The 6,162-nt window shown below is 44.7% G+C and overlaps 1 long non-coding RNA gene across 1 annotated transcript; it reads right to left on the bottom strand.

Moving 5' to 3' along the window:
* Positions 1 to 3,199: 3,199 nt before the first annotated feature.
* Positions 3,200 to 5,730, bottom strand: LOC132475963 (uncharacterized). The gene is made up of 2 exons (XR_009530042.1): positions 4,503 to 5,730; positions 3,200 to 3,854 (listed from the first exon to the last, which is right to left on the bottom strand). It is a non-coding gene; the product is annotated as an uncharacterized LOC132475963 (long non-coding RNA).
* Positions 5,731 to 6,162: the final 432 nt, after the last annotated feature.

Raw genomic sequence — 6,162 nt, 5'->3', positions numbered from 1 at the left:
ACTTTAAAAGATAAATCCTACATTCAGTCGTTCAAACTGAAGAGATGCCGGTCTGAATCACATAGGCGTTTGCCGTCACATGTGATCATGGGGAATCCCTGTTGAGTAGAACAAAGCAGATCCGTGCACACGGATTGGGAAAACGGTGCGCACGGTTTCGGAATCTGAGGGAACGGTTTACAAATCAATGCCCACAGATTTACTCATCACGGTATTTTTTCTATCATGTGACCCCACGGGGGCTCAAACTACATGCATGGCCTATTAAAAAAGGGCCTTTTTTCTGGGTTGTCACATCAGCCCTGTGCAAAAAAAAAACACTAAATCTCAAAGACATAAAGCCATGCACTTGTGTATAGTGAGTGTATTAACACAATGATTGGTGGTGGAATTGGCTACATTGGCATGGGAACCAATTGCTGTTAGTTATCTTCCTTTGAAATAAATAAAGACATTGCAACCATGAATTGAAGAGGCCCAAATTGGTGCATAAAAATTCACCAGAATGCAGGAAGTTTAGTGTTTGATGTCCTGGGGGTAGACCCCTCCGACTCCATATGACACACTCATTACTACAGCACACCCTTGGGCGGCAATGTAACCATCTGAAATCTTGCCTGAAGAACACAGGCGCCATATTAGTCTGTGAGGGCCCGGCCCTGGGTAAGCCTACTCTTTTGAAGGGAGTTACTCATCAGTAAATCGTCTCTCTATGGAGTGCCACCACCAGGGGGCAGTATGAAAGTGTCAACCCACATTCTCATCTGGAGAGTTAATCAAATGATCATGGCTTAGTGTTTGTGGTAGCCTATAGATTGACAGTGTGTGTGTGTGTGTGTGTGTGTGTGTGTGTGTGTGTGTGTGTGTGTGTGTGTGTGTGTGTGTGTGTGTGTGTGTGTGTGTGTGTGTGTGTGTGTGTGTTTGAGATTGTTAAAATTGTTCTGTCAGAAATCGTAAAACCAGACCGGAATAGCTTGCGTTCAGTCTATAATTATGCTTTGGGTGTCTCACGGAAACGCAAGCGTGTGATTGACAGTTTGGGATCAGGGTAATTAAAGACAAAGAAATATTATGGTAATCTATGCAGAATTATAATGCTGTAGTAATGCTGCCATCGCTTCTTATCATAACAAGAAGGAGCAACAAGGGAAAGACAAGGCTTTGTAAAGGCCTCTCTGAATTCCTCCAACATTCAGTTTTTTTGGGAGAGATTTGGTGTGAATGAAATACACCTGAGGCAGCTCAGACGACCTAAATAACTTTATTCGAGGCAACGGGACGCATTGGTTCCTGTATCTCAGCGATAACTGAGGTTTCCTTCTCGCAAATTGTCACAAAACACGCCATCCAAATGGGCCTCTGGTCTCTCCGGTGTTTTGTTGCGTTGCATGAAGACCTGGGAGTCCTCCCATTGGACGATTCCGTGACAAAATGATTCCATAATTCAATCCTCCTTCAGCAGGAGCGTGCAAAGATAACGCCAAAGGATTGCTCGCCAACAGCAGCCGCAAACAATTACGCAGCATGACCCCCCCATACGGTACCCGAGGAGCTGGGCTTTGAAAGAACATATGAGAGAGAGAGTGAGTGAGTGAGTTTGGGGTAAATATTCCGGTTGGCCTTGCGGCCTGCGTGTGCAGACCAATTAAATGCTTGGTCGTGGTGACAGAAAGCTGACGCTTAATTTGGGTTTACAATTAAGCAACAGAAGGAGGACAGTTCTTGTTGGACGCGTTCTGCTGGCTAGCAACAAAGCAAAATAAAGCTGCCGCTGTCAACAAAAAATGAAGAGACAACACAATGATGATGTGGCGACGAAATGCTGGAGACTTGGTTGACCGTTGCGTTTGACTGCTCTTAATTTGAATAATCACTCGCGATTTAGGACTAGAGCAGCGGCTTTCAAACTTTGGGTCAAGAGTCACATGACGGCCAAGTGGGTCAAAGGTTCGTCAAATATTTCAATCAGTCCCACTGGGTTCACAGAGCCACAAATGGGTCACAGCATAAAAAATTAAAATCCCTGAAGGAGGAGGTGGGGTTAGAGGTGTGGCAGCTTATTGCCCGGTGATGCCTACCGGTCTCAATGAGGACATTTGGGCTTGAACATATAAACTTTTAGCTAAGAATCAATACCTTCCTTTTGTTATGCCCCCTTCCTTTTACCCTCCTCTACCAATCCTCTGGTCCTCTACCTTGCTTATATTCTACTTTATCTGGTTGTCGTGTACTCTGAGACGCTATCCTTGAGTTAGCTGTGAATGTATCACTCTCTCTTTCAGTGTTGAACAGGGAAATGTGGGGTTATTTACAAATACCGAAATTAATACCATGTTTTGGTTCAATGCTCAGGTTGTACCAAAAATGCAGCCACGGTAGGCTATCATAGCACAATTCTAAGAACGGCGGTTTTCTGGCTTCAAGACAAGAATAACAAGACAAACTGCTGAGATTTCTCTGCCTGCTCCATTCCCGGGCTGTAATGCAGTCATGCATTCAGTCATTCAGACATTCAGTCATTGTGTACCTGCTTTCTTTTGCCACTCTATTGCAATCCCAAATGCCCAAAAGTATATTTTTAATCACATTGCTTTACAATTCATCCTATTGCTAAAGCCTCTTCCGTTGCAGAAACATAAGTAGATACTGCAATTCCGTTAGTCATTGTCAATTATTTTAAGTTAGTGTGAATGCATACAGTACCTAGAACTGTTGATTAGCCAGACATTAACAGACAATATTTGTTGTGATTGCCTGTTGTCATAACCCAATCAAAGCTCTTCTCAAGATAATTTAACATCCCTTGGGAATATAAAAAGTTGCGTAAGTTGTTGATAGACGATGGTGTGATTTGCAGATTTTTGTAGCCTTCTTCAGCCCCTATATCCGAACCACTTACAAAAAAACCAATCATGTATAATGAGTAAATCAAATTCACAGAGCATGATCATTGGTTTCTGAAACAAATTTAGTGTTCACATTAATACATATGACATAAGCTTGCCAGAGCTATAAGTTGCTCATATATGACGACGAATGAAACCTTCAAGCAGTCTGTAATCGACAGTGGCAGTAGTGTAAACAAAGGACAATTGATCTTCCTTCCTAAAGTAGCCTGCATGTCTTGATGACCACCAGATGGCAACAGAATTGACATTTTAGCATTGTAGACATACAGGATTTTTTTTTCCTGCTACCCAAAATGAAAACAAATCACTGTGTCAATGCGTCACAGCATGAACAAAGATGCAATGTTTTCCAAACAGTCCTTTTGTATGTTGTGAGCTATTGGCTGCATACAAAGGAGTCAGTACAAAATAATGATAATAATTCATGCAATCGTGCACAAAAGGGTGACACATGGCTGGGAGAGGTGGGCATCTGGTCCAATCACACCTTTGGATTAGCAAGCGGCAGACATATTGATTAAGGCTGTTTAAAAAACGATCAAATTCTGCTCATGGGAAAAAAACGGTCTCAGGTAAATCCATCTTGACGACACACAGAATCCAACAGCACAACCTCCGGGCTATTCGATCCCATCCCATCATAGCGCGTCGGACCAAAAGGGTTTATGTCTGTTTCTCTTGTAAACTTCTTCCTTTGAGGCTCTTCGGTTTCCCCCACACTAGTTTTCGACTTCCCCTCACCGGCTGCTTCTTTCGCCGCCTCCGGCTCGTTCTCTACAAGCATATTGGCTGTTGTTAGCGGCAACCGCCTCGCTGTCTCTTGTTAGCTGACAACAGAACGGGGAAAGTGGAGGGAGGGGTACAGAGACGTTCTGCTTGTTTGAGCCCATATGGTCATACAGACAGACAGACAGACAGACAGAGCGGCGGACCAAGGAACGAGCACTCTCAAACAACTCTGGCCATTTATATCTGCCCTCCTCAGAGTGAGCGAGAGGTTGGACAGAGGGAGGTAGAGGCAGGAGGGCGGCAGAGGAAGAGGAGGAGGTGAGTGGGTTGGAAAGAAAGTTGTCCCTTCTCCGAGGGCGATGGTGAAGGGAGATGAGGAAGGTTTTGCTTTCCTTTGGAGATTTGGACAATGATGCAGTTTGTCAAAGCCTTTGACACATGCTTTGCACAAGCATGCACACACAAACAGTTGCACGCAAACACTCTCACACACACATAGAAAAAGAGTGTGTTAACAAAAATCCAGTCACCATGGCAACTGGGCTAAAATAGAACTGGAAGGATGCTGACGAAAAGGAAGAAAAAAAAGTGGAGAAATTCTCTCACACACGAATGCACACACTCAGCCACATGCACCAACACACACTCTCACGCATGCATGTCTTACTCACACACATATAATGCATATAGATATAAAAGCACTTTAAGCTTTTACATTGAAGGGGTTCTGTATCGTGGCCCCACCCAACCCCTTCTCTGCATCAGCTGACGCTCTGTCCGTCTATCTCTGTCCGTTTATCTCTGTCTGTCTCTTTCTCTCTCTCTCTCGTCAATTTTTTCACTAGGTTTGAACTCAGCCACTACATTTCAAATGGTTAATTATAACGTTTCACATTCAGTTGGTGATTGTAAACTATTTAGCCAACCATAAACAATTAATAAACTTTTTTTCATCCCGCGGTAATGAGTATACAACTCAACTGTCAAAATAAGCGGAGGCAGGAGATCTGTAGCCTGGTCCTACCAGACTCTCTGGACCAGTGGTTAATTTGAGCCAGATCCTGCCGGAACAAGATCCGGCACCTCTTAATTTTGGCCTCGCTGTGTTCCGGTACTTATTTGGGCAGATCCGGTACCTCTCATAAAAAAAAAATGAAAAATGAAATAATAATATGCATATATACATTTACAGAACAAAACCCAAGAATTTCATGTTGTTTATTAAGATTTAAAGTCATTTGAAAGAGTCAGAGATCTGTTGACGCACTGAAAAGCAAGGCCAACAAACCACGCCCGACACTTTTGAAATTCGCCGCATCTGAGGAGCAAGCAGAGAGGCAAAAACGGTTACCAGTCATGACCACATGCGTGTGCGCCACGCACAAGTAAACAGAAATTATGATAAATTAAATATCCCAGAGCAGGATTGTAAATGTTTACAATATCTCATGTCAATGAGACGATGGTGGCACTCCATCGTGATGTCAGTCAGCCATCACGACGGACGATGACATTGTCCATCGGAACAACCATTACCTCTAACCCCCGTACTAATAATCGCGCGTTTGCGTTTTATTATCCATTTGTCTCGGAGGTCCGAGGACGTTGCCTAGTGACACGCACAAACACGCCCCTTTTCCTCGGACGGTGAACTCGCCATCTCGGTTGAACTCAGTGGTGACCGAGCAAAATTCCGAGACAGAATTCAAGATGGCTGCGCCCAGTGTGACTTGAAGCATGAACTGTTTTCATTGTGCTTGGACTGCTTTGGTGGTTTAAATGGCAATTTCAATCACTCGTCGTATTACTGCAATACCTTACTGCGTCCGAGTCGGTTCGCAGAGAATACTCAAACGCAGCTCGCAAACCGACTCGGATCTCGGATCTGACGCCACGCCCACACTTCAAGCGTTTTATTATTTAGCTCGGTCGTTGGAGGAAAACATGGACGCCACCCGGAAAGCTGTTGTCGCGGTAGCATTGGCAGAGTACCAGGTGCTCCAACATAGGTAGGCTATAGGCCATAGGCAGAGATACGGACGCAGGAAGGTATTGCAGTAATTCAAGTGATTGAAATTGCCATTTAAACCACCAAAGCGGTCCAAGCACTGGGCGCAGCCATCTTGAATACTGTCTCGGAATTTTGCTCGGTCACCACTCATGTTCAACCGAGATGGCGAGTTCGCGTCCGAGGAAAAGGGGCGTGTTCGTGCGTGTCGCTAGGCAACGTCCCGAGGACGGTTGGATAATAAAACGCTAAGTCGCCAGATCCACCACCCCTCTACGTTCCGGGACCTCCCACTTTACAAATGGTGTCTGTCAGTTTAAAACTATTGGATCGGCCCAGTGCCACTCTTGATCTGCCATAACCAATCGCTAACGTTTGGCCGGAAATCACGTTGCGCGCAGGCTGTAAACAAACCAAACACCGTGCGTGAAGAGCTGACTTTAACGTCATAGCTCTCAGCCACTCCCTCTTCCCGCTGATTAGACGCACAACATTTGGACGGAGAAAACCTACTAA

The sequence above is a fragment of the Gadus macrocephalus genome, chromosome 17 (assembly GCF_031168955.1).
Source record: "Gadus macrocephalus chromosome 17, ASM3116895v1".
NCBI lineage: Eukaryota > Metazoa > Chordata > Actinopteri > Gadiformes > Gadidae > Gadus > Gadus macrocephalus.
Note: the sequence above shows the minus strand (reverse complement) of the source record. Positions and strands in the feature narration are given on the sequence as shown.